At 30.5% G+C, this 18,453-nt stretch overlaps 1 pseudogene across 1 annotated transcript in view; it reads left to right on the forward strand.

The window, feature by feature from the left end:
* LOC148303420 (fat-like cadherin-related tumor suppressor homolog) overlaps nt 1-18,453 on the forward strand; it is a 253,885-nt pseudogene that overhangs the window by 195,095 nt on the left and 40,337 nt on the right. Inside the window, exon 5 of the transcript XR_015838491.1 lies at nt 10,785-10,986. The product of XR_015838491.1 is annotated as a fat-like cadherin-related tumor suppressor homolog (transcript). The remainder of the gene's footprint in view (nt 1-10,784; nt 10,987-18,453) is intronic.

Raw genomic sequence — 18,453 nt, forward strand, 5'->3', positions numbered from 1 at the left:
TTTTTTTAACCATTAAGAGTGGAACCCCGGAAATCGGAAGTAATTGGGTCTTTTTGGATTTGAAAAAGTTCGGATTAGCTAAACATTTTGTAATACAGTACAAACATAGTATTTTACACTACAGTAGTTACGTTCTACGCGCCTTTTACGTTTCACGTTTTACATTTCAATCTAATATTAAAGTATTTAAGTAGACATACAGGTACAATACTGTACACTTAATAACTTTACAATAATTTTTAAAAAAAATTAGGTAGCATATATTTTATAATAATTTTATGTTTTACAATAGTAAATTTGTTTTTCAATATTTGCGAGTTTTTTGTAAATGTTTCTCTATCTTCCCGTAAAAAATCTTCCCGGAATTTTGGCTTTCCGGGATTCTACTGTATCTTCTTTAATTTTTCACATACTCGTAAATACGGTTGTCTAAATATTAAAAAAAGGTTTATTTGAAAACCCTTAACGTAAATAAAAAAATTAAAATAAATCAAATCCACAAATAATTAGCAACATGATTTCACAAGAAAAAAATTACTGCTAATTTTTTCTTGAAAAGTTGAATCCATTAAATTTTAATACTCCTGTAAAAAAGTTTTTTACCAGTTTTCCATTATTTGACTTTGAAATTCCCTTTCTTTCAAACATTTTTGTTGGGCTCTATGATGTTGTAGTTAGCACATGCTGGATATTCCGGGTTCGATTCCCAAGGGTGTGAAAATAAATATGAGAGTTCTTTTACTCTTACATTTATATTACATAACTATGAACTGAATTATCAGCAATTACTATATTAAAGCAACACACTTTATTAAAATAAACATAGAATCACAACTTCAAAAACACTGCAACACATAAAATAAAATAAACATACATATACCACGTTTTATCAAAGAAACGTTGAGTATTAAGTAATAAACCTGTCTCGCCCGTTTCATTACCCATAAATTCATTAAATGACGACACTATGTGTAAAAAGACAAATAACGCAATATATACGGATTGTAAAATGTGCCCTAGGCAGGGTACAACCCAGCTAAGACACATTTTCGTAAATTTAGTTTTGTAAATATGTGTTTTATGAGGAAATAAATTATTGCGAATCTTTTTTTATACATAGTTCATGGTATATTAATATATTTTATACATCTAGTATGATTTTTTTTAAATGCATTACATTTTTATCCATAGTATGAGGGTAATTGTATTCAATTTTAACTAAAAATATGTAGGAAAGCAAAATAAAGAGTAAAAAAGCTATTAAATAGTAGAATTAAAGGAAAAAACTTAAACAAGAAGTGGTGAAAAGGGGATAATTAAGATAAATGTTGATACATAAGTTTTTAAAAACTAATAAAATTATATAGGCCGCATTCCATAACCCGTAACAAAATCACATTAACGTGTTGTTTCTTGTAAACAAAAATTCGCTCATTGAAGCTGTTCGTTAGCGAACTAATAAAAGTTGTATGTAGCTCGTACGGCTCCACGACACTCAGCCCTCATATTATTCTGAAGCATAACGTTCACGTATATTACGAGTATAACGTACATAATGTGTACAAACACAACGACGTGGGGGCTGCTGTGTAATGATATCTGACTGTGTAACGAAGTACAAAGCTTTGTAGTTGCCATATCTGTAATACAGTGCCTTCAGGACTGAAACATGGTATAAATAAACATTCCCTAAACTATTAAAGAAGCAAATGGCTGAGCTGGGAACGGACCATCCATTGTCATGTGAAAAATTACATCCCTTTGATGTATTTTCTTTTGCCCGACTTCTCAAACTCCTCTTTAAATCAGATTAGATTTTCTCAATCCGTTCGTAGGAGCTTTTATTGAATATCTTAAATATGTGAGAGAAAAACATAGGTTGTTATTCCATGATACCTCATTAAGGAAGCCTTTGATAAAAAAAATATATAATTAATTATTCACTGTGCGTAAAACCATACTTATATTTGGATGCTTTAAACTATTCACACCTAATATTTGACATCTCAATATATATTATTATTTAATATTTATTTATTAACAAAATACTTCTATTTCATACTTTTTCTGTGAGCCTAAACGGCTTATTATTAGAAATAAGTATCAAATTGTGGTAGAGTGGGTTCGAACCAAAAAATTTGACTCAAGAGTCCGAGACAATAACTACGGGACCACAACCATATGAAGAATATGAAAGTGTGGATATTTACAGGGCTTATGATCTGTTATAGTCTGGTTAAATGATAACTTTACACACGTGCAACATTCGCCATTCTACCCACGATTGACAACCACACAACTCAAATTTTTGGAACTCTTAGATATATTGATCAATCTCATGTCAAAGTACATATGACTTCCATATTCTTCTTATATTTTGAGATGTCAAAATGGAAAAAATAACTCCTGTGTTGAGAAAAATTTGATTTTTGTTACTATTTAGATACACTCAAAGGGCTGTAAATTCATACTTACTTATACAGCCATATTAGTCCACAGCTGGGCATAGGCTTCCCCCATGCTCTTCTAAATATCCCTGCCTTATGCCTTCTGCAACCAATTTCCAGCAACTCTTTTCAGATCATCAGATCGTCAGACTATTGTCTGGAAGGTCTCGCTCTGCTTCTTTTATCTTCACGGGAGACCTCGTCTCCACTTAATTACCTTTTCGATCCACCTTTGGTCTTTTAATCTGACAACACGTTCCTCAAATGACCATTTTAACATATCCACCCTCTCAACTACATCTGTAATGCTGGATTTTCTATGAACTTCGGTGTTTTTTATTCGATCCGTGAACCTTTATTTTAACATAAACTGTTCATGCTTTTCTTTGCGCTACCATGAGTTTTCTTTAGTTGGTTTAGTTAGCGTAAATGTTTCTACACCATATGTCATTACTGGGAGCATACATTGATCGTACGTTTTTCGTTTAAGGCTTTGGGGGATATTGTAGTCATTTTTTTTCTGAAGGCTGCCCATTCGAGGCATATCTGTATTTGAAGCTTGGCAGTTTTGCTGTCTCGAGCAATCAGGATGTTATGGTCGAGATACTAATACTCATTTACTTCCTCAATTTTCCGGTTATCAATGGACACCTTTTTGACGAGGACCATATTTGTCATTATTTGTGTTTTGTTAACATTCACTTGCTTTCAAAATATATTTATTATGTTATATAATATTTATAATGATGAAAGACGTATACAAAAATGTAAGTACAAAGAACAACTGGGTATAAAGATATTCGAATAATATGATTTTTCGTAACGAGAAGAATAACGTCGGGAAGAGAAATTCGTTTGTAAAATTCTTTTGAATTCCCAAAAGTTTGATTGGCGCCGTACGCAGAGTTTTACAATATAATATCCATATGTAGGTATATATTACACAAACCTCAATTTGTAGGTGTTGTAGGTTCAAACTTCTCCAAGCCTTAAGGCTTTTTTTCTATGGATATTTTTCTGTTTTCACGATTTGTGAATTTTTTTTAATATTTATGAATATTATTCTTCAATGTGTTTGACATTTTGTCCTTCAAATGTTAAAAAAAACATCACGTTTTATAATAACTCATAGATAACATTGTTTACAATTCCTTCGAAATAACAAAACTATCAAGTGATACATATCGTAATAGTGACAATTTTTTTTAAATAATATTATAATAACATTTTCAAACACGTTTTAATAGATATTTTTTTTAAACCTCCACTGAAAAATGATTTATTTTTAAACTTAGATTTCAAAAAAATAATAATAATAAATTATTATCGTGAATAGTTTTTTTACATTTACACATTTTTTTACATATTTCATGGCATATGCATTTATTTCATACGTCTTTAATCGATAAATAAAAAGGCAAGAGAGTAGAAATCAAGAAATATTAGTTTTGAAAAATTATTTTAAACATAAGTTTCAAAAAATGAAATCAGAGTATGAAATCATTAAAATTTCCTCAAGAAATTCATTCATGGACCAAAGTACCTATCCGACAATTTTCAATACTTCCTCCTGCAAATCATTAAAAGAAAAATTGATAAGATATTCAGTTCATGGATCAATCATCCCTTCCGTTGACCAAGTCACAATGAACAAGAATAAATTACTGTTATTTATCAGAATCATAATGCAGTGCATAAACCCATTAATTGAAGAAAAGTCTTGAATTAACAGTCCCCACGATATTTATTGAAAAAGGTATTATTATGTGGGGTAAATCAAGTTGACATGTCGCTCACTCCTTTCAACAACGTCATATATCGAAAATCGCCTTTTTTCAGTTGTGCATGTTTTCGGAATGCCTAAAAATGTACTTTATCCCAGCAAAAGCGGCATATTTTTAACTTAATATTTACCCGCTACAAGGCAGAAAGTGTTGTTCTTCAATTTCAAAGAAAATGTATTGTTTTATTATTTATTTTAAATATATTAAGTACTTTTCAAATGGAGAAAAAATATTCAGGTTTTACCTAAAAATATCTGTTGTACAGTCAAAAGTTCAATAAGTGGCTTTATTTTTAATACATTCAATTATATTTTTAAACTTTAAAAATGATCTCCTGAATAATCAAGTTTTTTGATGTTTGACGTTGTTGAAAGAAGTGAGCGTGTCTCTGACCAAGTCTTGATTTCATCAACGGACAAAAAATCTTTCAGGTATTATTTAATAATTTGCTCTCCCAAAATTCATCACTAATATTGTCTATGTTCCCATTAAACCAAGTTCCACCCTTAATCCCCCTCTACTTTTTACCCCACCCACCTCTATCAATACCTGAATGATTTTTTGCTCGAAAGTTTTTGTGATCAACTGTCGATGAAAACATCTGTAGTTTTCGAAACTAGTCATGTGAAATAAAACTCAATTAGTGGTCTAATGCGTTTTTTTTATAATCAACATGTCATTCTACAAAGTTAATGCCAAATCAATAAAAAGTATAAGTCTTGATTTAATCTAAGTTCTTCGTGAATATTAATGGATACATATAATATATAGTTTCATAGACGATATATATGAAAAATATTTCATCAATAAAACTATTGGTTTAGAGATTGACATAGAAATAAACCATTTACAACATTTTGAGTGTGTCCAAATACTTGTTCACAAAATCTGGATTATCTCCAATTACAGGAGTTATTTTCATATTATTTTTTGACATCTCATCAAAGATGAAGAAGAATATGGAAGTCTGGGCATTTACGGGGCTTACGATAATGTAATGGGCTTCAATAGATGTCTCTAGTGAAGTTTTAGTGATTCATGAACAAGGTTTCTAAATTGGTTCATATATATATAGAACTTCCAAGAATTTGAGTAGTGTGGTTGTCAATAATGGGTAGAATTGGTGAATGTTACACGTGTGTAAAGTGATCACTCAAACCAGCCTATGACGGTCGTAAGCCCCGTAAATGCCCAGACTTCCATATTCTTCTTCATCTTTGATGAGATGTCAAAAAATAATATGAAATAAACCATGTTTAAGAATCTACGTACAGAATAAAGTATGTAAATGTACAGTTGAAATGGTTGAAATGGTCAAAAAGTAGGGGAGATGATCTCTTCAAGCGATGTTTTGACGGTGACTAGACAAATTTTATCAGATCATATACCGACCCTTTTCTTGGAAATCATCATAAACACCAGATTGGTAAACAAAACTAAATCTTCTCAAAATAAATATACGCTTGATTTGGAAGTCTCGTACATATATTCTGGAACGTTCTGTAGAGTGTCCTTATATCACTAGAAAGGGTACGATTTTTCCGGGTCATGTGTCGAACAGATTTACTTAAATAAAACGATCATTATCTAAATGTCATTTACGATAGTTTGCGTAGAAAGTGTTCATAGAATATAAGTTTCGAAATCATTAAAGCTTAAGATTAAGTCTCATACTTTTGTCAAACAATTGATTCTCGAATATGGGATTTCCCATTTCTATACAGCAGATATCCAGCTTTAGTAGATCATGTAAAATATCATAAAATGTAACACGCTTTAAATTGAATAAATTTCGCATATTAAACGAATCCTTTATTTCAAAACGCAATTACCGCGTAACTTACTGACCCGAAACCCAATTAATATAAATCTAGTCCAAAATTTAAGGAAACCACATTTCAAATTGGAATTATTCACTCAAGCCTGTTAACTACCAATTAGTATTCACTTTATTCACATTGATCCGAACCCATTCATCGTACATAATATATGTTTTGAATTTTTTACTAAATGTTGTATTTAAATCCATTAAATACTAAAATCTTAATGGAAAAATGTAACTTCTCTTTTATTCTATCGTTAAAATTTTAAGGTCGCTCTGTGTTTACAAAATCGATATGTTTTCATACGTTGTATACATTTTTTAACCTAATTATTATTATTCTGCAACGAAATCCAATTGCTACTATTTCGTACTTCCTACTAAGATGGTTTTCAATGTGAAATCATGAATAAACATTATTTTACCTTGACAAATAAATTAATATGTAGACTGATAATCCGCCTTCGTTGTTAATTGGTTTCGTGTCGCGTAAGGGTTCGCCTTCTTCGATTCAAAAATAAATATTAAGGGTTTTTTTACTCTTTTATTTACTAAATTTGGCATTCGCTTTATAGAATAACATAATGATTTAAACATGATAATAAACACTTGTTAATACCACTTTTGAAGTAGGTAATTAATGTTATAACATGACTAGTTTCGAGACCTACAAATGTTTTTATCAACTAGTGATAATACAAGTGTTTTATTTTAATACTTTAACTTTTCAGTACAGCATTTATATAATTAAATATCATACTGCTTAAGTGGTGAATAGGGCACTAAATCACAATGACACGATGATAATTCCATCATTGATTATATAAAATGCAAGTTGTTATTAAATCTAAGAATGGGATAAATTTTAAAGAAAAGAGATGACGCAAAAGAAGAAGCATGATTTTGATAACTATACCACTATATATTATAAGAAATGTAGGAGAAACAGCAGATGAGAAAATATTTTGGCAGTTATGACAAGAGCATTTGGAGTTACATACTTGCTATCGCAAAAGTGTACGAGCCCCACATTAATCACGGTAAATGTTATAGATTCACAAAGAGACACTTCTCAGTATTGTCGCTTTTAAACTAAAAAGAAATGACAATAAATGGTGATAGATTGAGGAAGAAAGCTGCAGGTAAAGACAATGAGATGTGAAGATGAATGTGGCTTGGTGTTTTATGAAGGTTTACCGGAAGCAAATGGCCGGTAGTGTTTAGTGGCAGGCGGAAATGGGATGCCAGAGTCTCCTGAGAGCTGACCGGTAGTGTATCGTGTTCTATCTGCAACAAACCGTAGCATATATCTATGTAGGTCCTAAGTCTAGTTTAACTAACAACTGCAACTGCCTCGGAATACTAATTGTTTTGCAAAAACGTGGCCTGAAATAAAACTGCGAAAATAAACAAAACGGAAGAGCGTTTTAAAAATACTTAATGTCAAATAACGAACGTCGCTGAAATACTAATTCGTTTTATTTTTCTCTTTAAAATATTGTCACTGCGGAGTAAAATAATAAAAATGCTCGGGAAAGTCAGAATACAGCCATCCTAATATAAAACTAAGGGACGTTTACAAAAATAATCGGGAATCGGGAAAAATGTTTATGTATGTTACGCGTTGCATAATTGGGATAGCGGAAATATAAGGGTTTAATATTTTGGAAACGGTATAATGTATTTATTTCAACGGTACACAGTGAAATATTATTTAAGAGAGACTTCTGAAATGAAACACAGTGCCGTGTGTTTGAAACAAATTCTCTAAATACATTCGGAACACAAAATAACAAATAAAATACAATTGTTATTTTATCAATTTTCATTTAATTTAATTTGTGCTTAGATTTTTTTTAAAACATTAAAATTTTAATTCTGATAAAACATTAATCAAAATGTACTTCACCATTATTATATATAATCCAAATGTTTCCGTTACAAAAAGTCCCACCCCCTAACCCCCCTCAATTTATTTCCCTACCAACCTCTATATGTTTGACCTGATTTAAAAAATCGTGTTATTATTCACCTGTCTATGAAAACAACTTTTTTTTCAAAACTAGTCGTATGTAATAAAATAAGACTCAATACGTGGTATTATACAAGTTATTAATTTTTAAAAATAACTTTGAGTTTAATTGATTATTTTAAACAAATATAATTTAATCAATATCTAAAGATATTAAAAATTTGGTTTAAAGTTTGAATGAATCAACATTTCGTGAACAACATGAGATCTATAACGTAATGGGGTACTTTTCCACCCCTGCCCTGTGCGTCACATTATCAAGACGTCACCGGCGCCGCGGGGTCAATTTAATGAACGTCATAATATAAACCAACGTATTCCATAATTTACCGTTCAAAACTCAATAAAATCTCAATTCACCCGTCGAACTTAATAGGTTAAAGCTCATTCATCTTTATTCATTGTAGAAGTTACGACGCCGAATGGCGTCGGTCATTTCATTTGCACAAAAGTTTTATTTAATGGTCCATACTTTTTACTCACTTCCGGTGTTTAAAAAGCCATTGAAACGTAAAAAATAAACTCCACAGTAGTTGATATTTAATGACTTTAGAAATCAAAATTCTTTTCGTATACTTCGCACTTAAAACGATAAATACCGCCTTAGATAAAAAGAATTCCAGTTTATTTTCATTTATATTTTTGATATATAATACTAAATTATTGAGAACTTATCTGATCTAACAAAAACTAATCTAACCATGCAAATATTTCTTAAATTTTTTTCATTACACATATAAACTGGTAATTCCAAATATTGTATGTACATTTTGATGATTTTTACAGATATGAAAAATAAAACGCCCTTGGTAGAATTTTAAATTAAAAATCGAAACATTCAGTATGTATGCACCTACCTACCCTCATATACATGTATGTTTCATGCTTTTAGTGAATCATCATCTTCTTCCGGTGCCGTACTATGTTGGCGATTAACTTATCTGTCTACTTCTCGGAACAACTTACCACTCTTATTTTTCCGGTCCATTAAATATTTAATGATTATAAATAAAAAAAATATCATTATGACATATTAAAAAAGCTGTAATTTCTACTCTTAAATTGTTTTATTTCATCTTCGTTTCGCCGTCAGTACTTCACGTGTTGTTATTTCACATAGCTTTGTATTTCTTGACAACTCTCGTACCACATCCCTCACCCAGAATCCTCCAGCTCCCTTCAGGGAAAAGTCCAAGATCCTTTGCTATCCGTTTCAAAACATCACCCCTCCTGACACCCCTCCTGACACATGGTAAAATTGAAAAAAAATACCCTGAAGAAACGCTCTTTACATACTCACCACATTTTAATTTCAGATCAGAATTACAGTGAAGAAACAAAACAATATTAATTTAAATTTAACTTGGTAAATACCACTAAATCTAAAAATCTATGACTCGTCTTTTGATGCATTTTGCATCATTTTCAACACGGTATGAACTTATAAACAGCGTATAAACCCTGTATTTGTGTTTGAAAATGATGCGAAATGCATCAAAACACGTGTTACAATAGATTTTAAGAATTGGTGATGTTTACCAAGTAAAACTCAAATTAAAAATGAATAGATATAACCACAAAACTGCCGAATCACTGAATGAAGATGACAATTTTCAACATTTTGAGCGTGTCTAAATACTTGTTCACAAATCTGGAGTATCTCTGATAAAAGGATTCAAGCACAATGTTTGAAATTGGATCATATATATATATATATATATATATATATATATATATATATATATATATATATATATATATATATATATATATATATATATATATATATATATATATATATATATATATATATATATATATATATATATATATATATATATATATATATATATATATATATATATATATATATATATATATATATATATATATATATATATATATATATATATATATATATATATATATATATATATATATATATATATATATATATATATATATATATATATATATATATATATATATATATATATATATATATATATATATATATATATATATATATATATATATATATATATATATATATATATATATATATATATATATATATATATATATATATATATATATATATATATATATATATATATATATATATATATATATATATATATATATATATATATATATATATATATATATATATATATATATATATATATATATATATATATATATATATATATATATATATATATATATATATATATATATATATATATATGTATAAATATATATATATATATATATATAAATATATTTATATATATATATATATATATATATATATATATATATATATATATATATATATATATATATATATATATATATATATATATATATATATATATATATATATATATATATATATATATATATATATATATATATATATATATATATATATATATATATATATATATATATATATATATATATATATATATATATATATATATATATATATATATATATATATATATAGAACTTATTTGAAATTAAGAATTCGAGAGGTGTGGTTATCAATCATGAGTAGAATTGGTGAATGTTACACGTGTGTAAAGTGATCACTTAAACCAGGCTATGACGGTAAGCCCCGTAAATTCCCAGACTTCCATATGTTAGGATGTCAAAAACTAATATGAAAATAACAACGTTTTTTTTTACAGGTGTACATCGTCGTGGAAGACGAGAATGACTGCGTACCCCTGACAGTAGACAGCATGTACCGTGGTAACGTTCCGGAGAATTCACCTGGTGGTCGCACAGTCCTGCAGCTAGCGGCTCATGACTGCGACAGCTCTTCGCGTATCTCCTACCGAATCCTCTCCGGAGATCCCAACGGGCTCTTCCACGTTAATTCTACCACAGGTTTGTAAAATAAAACTTTTGTGATCGCTTCATTCATATTTTCACATTATTAATAGACTTAGTTTTTAAAAAATGGCTTGCAAGAGAAGGTCTGTCAGGAAGCCTAGGTGTTTCTGTATCAGAACTGGGAATGCGGTGGGACAGCTTTCAATGATCGCTTCTTACCTAGTCATGATTTCCTTTATGGTCTATTCATTTAGACCTACATTTAAAATGTTTTCAAGTCTCAATTTTCTTTTGAAATTTTTATCTAAAATATCATCTCTAGAATGGGTTATGTTATACACATCACTACAGACGATAAACCCTACAATATGTTCTGAAATCTAGACAATATGGTCTAAAAATACGTAGCATAATAACCGAGAAGACTTTTACAAGCATGTTGCAAACAACTTTCTTTTTCTGATTTTTTTTCAAATATTAGATATTTGATCAATCTACAGTACATCATATCGAATAAATTGCAGGGTACCCTTGATTGTAAAAGAAAAGAGCTTGATAATTATGACATGGAAAATGTGCTTTTCTTTTTACTTATTTATGTATATAAAGTTTAAAAAATATTATGAGTTATTTTTTTAAATGTCCTGAACAAAAATTTTTAACGTTTTTTTAACTTATATAAAAAATCTATTTCCTTACAAAATTTTAGCTGTAAATAAATTTGGAAAAAATCTCGGTAATTATAATGCAAAAAACCCAAACGCGTAACGTATCGCACTGAAGTATGGAATTTAGAAAAGTGAAAAGAGAACATACAGGCCATTTTAAAATCGTTTTAAGCGCACCATTTTAGGGTAAAAATAGATAAGTTGTATTTTCAACGAATGATAAATGATACAGGGTTATAAATTTTACTTTTTCCAAGCAAAATGATATATTTTAACGCTCACAACTTTAATATAAAGTATTTCTCTGGCTTTTTATAATGCCTACATAATAGTAATATGTTTAAGAAACCTATATGCTATATATTTGTCCGTATCAAATGGTGAAAATATTATTTCTGAGTCAATGGTAGTATTCCACGTGGGCTTTACTATTACGGTTATCCGTAACGACCGAATAGATAAGACTTCCCCTTTTAATATTCCGGTAATGAATTATTATATGAAGGCACCCTCTCGCGATAATAGGAGGAAGCGCCACCCGACCCACCCCCTGGCTAACTACAATGTAATAGGTTTACAAGACACCTTCCTGTACCCCATTAGCCCCAACTTATGTGCTGACTATAAATTATTACTGCGGTCGTTAGAAACGGTCCGGCACTTTTTCCCTTTTTATTTACGCAGCAAGTAAAACAGTCCTGTGTTTTCTATTTAAATTATAAACCCTTTTTTAAAAGCCCTACCGCACCGACATAAGTGGCCCGACTTTTTGTTTTTTCGGCGTCTGCTTTCAATTTATCACTCTAACTTGGATTATATCATGCCGGCCGAATTTCGTATCACGGGGGATACCGAGTACCTACCTACCCTCATATTATTTTCTTTATGAAAGTTTTTCGGGAACCTTGACCTTTCACGAAGTGTTCTTAAATTAAGGACGATTTCACGTTTGGTCTCCTCGCAATTCACGCATCAGAAAACTGTTTTACCGAAAATTTACGCACTCAGTCAGACGGCGATTAAAATCTGTCCCTGTCTCTGAAAAAAATATTTAATTACTAACATCAATCAATTTTTTTTATGGAATCTCGTATGAAAAAACTATCAAGTGGGGGAAGAAAAACGTTTTCTTAAGAAGAAGGAATTCTTATTTTATTTATATGCAAACATTTTTTGTTCAAACATCAAATTTCAAATCTAAACGTGAATCCAGTGGAGCATTGCAAGAGAGAACTCAAAATAAAAATTAATTAAAAACATATTTTTAGATAAACCTTTATTTGAAATACATTTTTCTTTTCTGATTTATCCTGCATAAAACAATAATTTGGAGGTGATAAGTACTTTGTGTTCATGACATTTCAAAGTGTACGTCAACTTGTTTCGGGATAAAATATTGTAAAATAATATATAATTAACATTTAAACTGAAATATTAAAAAATAAAATAACACAAATGAGATTTCTATAATAAAAGCTGGAAAGTTTTTTCCTTTTTAAATAGAGAGAAAATTTTACTTATATTCCATTATTTGAATCAACATAGGTTAAGCAAGATTTGTCAATATCCAATTCAAACCCCGCCCACTCCTTTCAACCTACGAGTATATACGTAAGCTGGTTGAATACTAATTTTTAATCCTGGTGCATTTTTGACCTCGGCTCTTAACGCATGTTTGTGCTGCAACCCTTAATGCATGTTGGTCTTTGGATCGACCGAAAATTGCATGCGTTAAACATTTTGTGTAGTTTTAAGAGTTTAAATAGTGCTATAGTAGTGAAGGAAGGGTAGTATTGTTTGCATGCTGTGATAGTGATTGTCCTGACGAAGAAACGGGTACGTCTCGAAACCGATAAGCATAAAAATCTCGGTGAGTGGTTATATATTAATATTACTAACGTTTTTGAAAAAAAATAAGTAAAAATGAATAACAAACTAAATGCTTTAAATATTAATAATATTGAGAATATGAAAATATTCCATACGAGCGCATCCAACAAGATTTTTCAAGACGCGCGTACGTTAACGACCCTTGCAAGGGAAGGAACAATATTCCATTTGATTTGTTTTATTGTTATTGCTCCCATCCCGACATGAGTGCTGAGTGAGGCTACCAGGCGACCAGAACCCACGAAGCGGCTCCGGGTTATTTCCGGGTGATGATAAATACGATAAATACGACCGGCCGTATTGGACCCTGCATAATTGTGGGAAATCCGGTTAATGCGATTGTAGAATCTAGAAAAAAGAAATGATGAATTATTTGAACTCTCTAAGAGCTTACAATTCAAGTAGCATTTTTTTACTTTATTCAACATTACCCGCACGTTCAAAATTAACGCGTAAATTATACGTAGAGTGTAGAGAAGTGACTAATAGGTAGCTGTTAATTTTTTGGTTACTAGATTGGGATGATATTCGTTACTTCTTATCCGTTTATGGTATATCAAGGCTGAAATGTTGTCGTGAGCGTTGTTGTTTTATCAGCTTCTTAACACTCAGGTTTCAGAACTCGTGTGTTTTTGGCCAAACACTAGATCGCTGATCTTCCCCACCCACCCTACTCACCTGATCTTTAACTTATTCTTGTTCACCAAACTCAAAAGACCCTTGAAAGGAAAAAGATTTGAGACGATTTTCAAAATTAAGGCAATTGCGATGAAGGCGCTGAAGGACAACACATAAGAAGCATTCCAGGATAAGTGTGTGGGTCGGAGAAGTGACTACTTTGAAGGAGACCCAGACATGTAACTTTTAAATTAAGTTCATTTTTTTATGAAGTCAGTCTACGAATTGAGTTTTTTTTCCAATTTAAGTTTTTAACGTCAAATTGACAAATATATTAGGAGTTATAAATATGTTATACGCAACCAATTTTTCTTAGTGAGCTTATGATATAAGCTTTTTCTCTAATTTGAAGAAGCACATTTTAAGTATAAGATATGTTGTAAGTAGAAATGTCTAGTAAATAAATTTAATTCTGATATTTTTTTAATTATAAGCTAAATGCGATTAGCTGCCGTGCATGAGTTCCTGGGTTCGATTTTCTAGTGGTACAAAACAATATTATATTTAAAAAAATAATGAAAAACTATCTCAGCCACGCGTTGCTATGGCTCAGCCTGATTAAATGGATAAGTAAGAAAAAAATCCAAATATATCTTATGAGTTTAATTTTATAATGCTTGTGAAACAATGCAAATATTAACAATCTATGAAACAACAATGTAATTGAAAACAATGGAAATGCTAAGAGACCGAACTTGTCAAGAAATACGCTGTCCGCCATGAACAATAAAAAGTATCACATTTGTTGCTGTTAAGTTCAGTTGGCACTGCCATTGCGCAAAAAAGTTATAACGAATTTTATAACACCTGTCACTTAATTCGGTTTTTTAATTCATTGACCTATGTCTAGTGGAGTGGTCCCATTTTAGTCTTGATCGAATAAAAACACAAAGTCTTTAGACTTTAGCTTTTGTTTTAGCACTAAGCTTTATTGGTTTCGCACCAAACCATTAGGTGCATTATAGATCCATCTTACAGTTTTATTACTGCAGTAAAAAAATTCTTATAGCCTTTTCATTGAATCATACATAATTTCGCAAATGGTTTATAGATTTCGATAACTTACGAAAGTAATCTGCTTTTAACCTGTTCAATGCTCGAATCGTGAGTAAATTCGCTCAAGTTTGTTACGAACGCCATATAAATTTAATCGTTAAAACTATTGTTCGCCGCCTTTTACCAAACAACAAAACAAATTGCGAAGTAAATAAGTGCTAACATTTCAGGTTGACTGGAAGAGGCTCATTAATTTCAGGGTGTCCGCCAATGTCACGACAAACTTGGATGAGGGCTCATCAATCAAGCGTAGAATTCCTCACAAAGTGCCTGCGAGGATTCTATCTTCCAAACCAAATTGTCTAGCATTCTTAAGCATTAACCTTCCTCTCCCGGTGATATGAATTTACTACAACTCGACTTTTCAAACGAGAATATCTAAATAAAAATAGTAAAGATACAGGCTCCAAATTTTTGTATTCCTTCTTAATATAATCGTGTATTACACAAAAGTATTATAATTTAAAGTTATTTATTTGCAGTGACGGAAATAAATAATTTGTAAAATAATCGGGGGTAAAATCACCAATACACAAAAGTTTCTGTGTGTAGCGTGCTTTTTGTACCTATACGCGCATCTCGTAACGTGTTTACTGCGCCAGTAGTGCGCAGATCATCTTACGTGGCGGTCGTGACGCTACGCTAGCTATTGCGGCTACTTGCAATGTATTTTTTTCTCGTTTTCAGAAAGTTACTAGAGCTAATATTCCAAATTGTTACATTTTAACTTTGGCCATGGTCAATAAAAGCAACGTTTAAGAATATTCACATTTTTCCCGTTTTTAAGCGACATTTTCATATGGTGTACAAAATACAATTTTAAGCACCGTTAGGGAAAGGTTAACAACAGCCTCGCCCGCCCTGTCCATCGCACAATGGAACTACACGAGACGCTACTCCAACCCCGACCAAATCAAAGGTTGAATGACAATCGCCAAAGTTACGATTTTCAATTCTTACTCACCTAAACACTTTGTGGAAAGGAATTTATCCCTCTCTCTTTCTCTTTGTGTCAAGCTTGAGAAATCTATGATGACATGAATCTAAAAGAGGCTTCTGTTTAATAATGTTTGATAGTTTGAAATCTCTGACCACAAATTGAATCTTCGTACCTACACAAGAAATTGTTTTCAATCTCAAATATCCTTGAACACTATGACCCATTTTCAAGGATTCTGCTGTGAAGTATTACAAAAATTATGAATCACCCAAAATGTTATAAACTAGCTGTACCCGGTCACGCATTTCTGTGGCTCAGTCTAGTTAAACTGAAATGAAAGAAGAGATAGAACACATTTCAAATATGTTGTTCACGGATTTTTTTCTACAAAATATTTTGATATACAAGATTTTGGCAGACGTCAAGAAGCACGCTATGACAAATATTAATTTTTGCTAGTGTTACTTTTATGTTAAATAGATGGCGCTGCCATTATAGGCAAAAGAACTGTGTTTTAAGAAAACGTGTTTTTTCTTCCCATTCTTAAAACACGCGCGTATTCAAATCAATCGGTGAATAGCTTTAAAATATTTAAGATTTTGAATAAATGAATTTTTTATACATAGATAGAAACATGCGCATATTCAAATGAAACGTTGTTGTCAAAGTTCAAAAGTAAATAACATAAAATTTAAGATTTTGAACAAACCAAGAATTTATATTTTATTTAAATATAGATAAAAACACACCCGTTTTCGAACGCAACGTTATATAAAAATTGTAAATCAATCGGTGAATTACTTTAGAAGAAGTATGATTTTGAACAAACCAACATTTTCGTTTTTCAAAACCATAGGTACATTTTGTGTTAAAAAACATTTGAGCTCACCGCGCTCGTTTGTACCTAATGTCGGATTGATTACTATTGATGACAAATTACATAATGGCACATTGATAAGATGAAATTATTATCCATATTTACTACTTAACAGTGGAAATTTACCATATTCCGTGTTGATTAAATACTTGACCATCTGACTTCCGTAAACTGATGTGGAAACGTTTCCTGTTATTATTTATTCACGACTCCATAATTGAATGTAAGCCCGAAATTGTCGAGGACTTGTAGTACATAGTGTCCCCGAGTCTATTAATTAGTACCTACTATAATCAAAATTCTATTTGGATCATGTAGAAATAATAATTATGTCGTATTACAAGTAATCTTTATAGTCGTACCTACGTTTATTACAAAATGAAATATTTCAAAGCATTTGGGATGGAAATAATTAACCTGACACAATTTAAATAAAACTTAAAAATTGTTTATAACTATTTTTATTTTTGGCACTTTTTTTCAAACGGTTTTAATAAGCACCTCATCATCTTCAGGGATATAGATAAATATTCGTAGCAATGTGAGTAGGTTATTAAGTGTGGTACATAGTGTCCCCAAGTCTATTAATTAGTACTATGATCAAAATTCTATTTGGAGCATATAGAAATAATAATTATGTCGTATTACAAGTAATCTTTATAATCGTACCTACGTTTATTACTAAATGAAATATTTCAAAGCATTTGGGATGGAAATAATTAACTTGACACAATTTAAATAAAACTACAACCTTATTCAAAACTATTTTTTTTTGTACTTTTTTCCAAACGGTTTCGACAAGCACCTTGTGATCTTCAGGGATGGATATGTACAAAACATAAAATAGGTGAATATTCGTAGTAAGGTGAGTAGGTTATTAAGTGGGGTATGAAGTAAAAGCAGTACGGCTACCGTACTGCGGTCCCGGGTTCGATTCCCAGGGGGGGTCAAATAAATATGCAAAAGTGATTTTTTCACTATTCACTCTTATTCAATATTACCTTGGTCTGGTACCGGAAGCGGAGGGCTGATCACCTTTCCTTCATGTGTTAACGATCAAGATAACACTACATTTATATTATGCAGTGCCCTATGCACCATTGGGATGCGGATAAAGGTTTGAATGAAATGAATGAATGAAGTAATAGGGGTTGGAGGCGTGGAATTTGTATTATTATTATTTCTTTGAATAGGGAAAATATTTTAAATAGGGTTTTAATTTAAATTTACTCGGTTATTTATAATGTTCAAAATTCGTATTAAATGCTTTTTTAATTTTCAAAATCTCTTATTTATGTAATGTAGTATAACACACTCCTTACCATTCATCGTTCACTTTGTGTAATACCACTTTAATAAACACTAATTCGTTACTACCGGTTTTGGAATAATCATTCCTTCAGCAGTTCATT

Source organism: Brachycentrus maculatus, unplaced genomic scaffold (genome assembly GCF_059751285.1).
Source record: "Brachycentrus maculatus isolate JH-2025_06_01 unplaced genomic scaffold, ASM5975128v1 h1tg000369l, whole genome shotgun sequence".
In the NCBI taxonomy this organism is placed as follows: domain Eukaryota; kingdom Metazoa; phylum Arthropoda; class Insecta; order Trichoptera; family Brachycentridae; genus Brachycentrus; species Brachycentrus maculatus.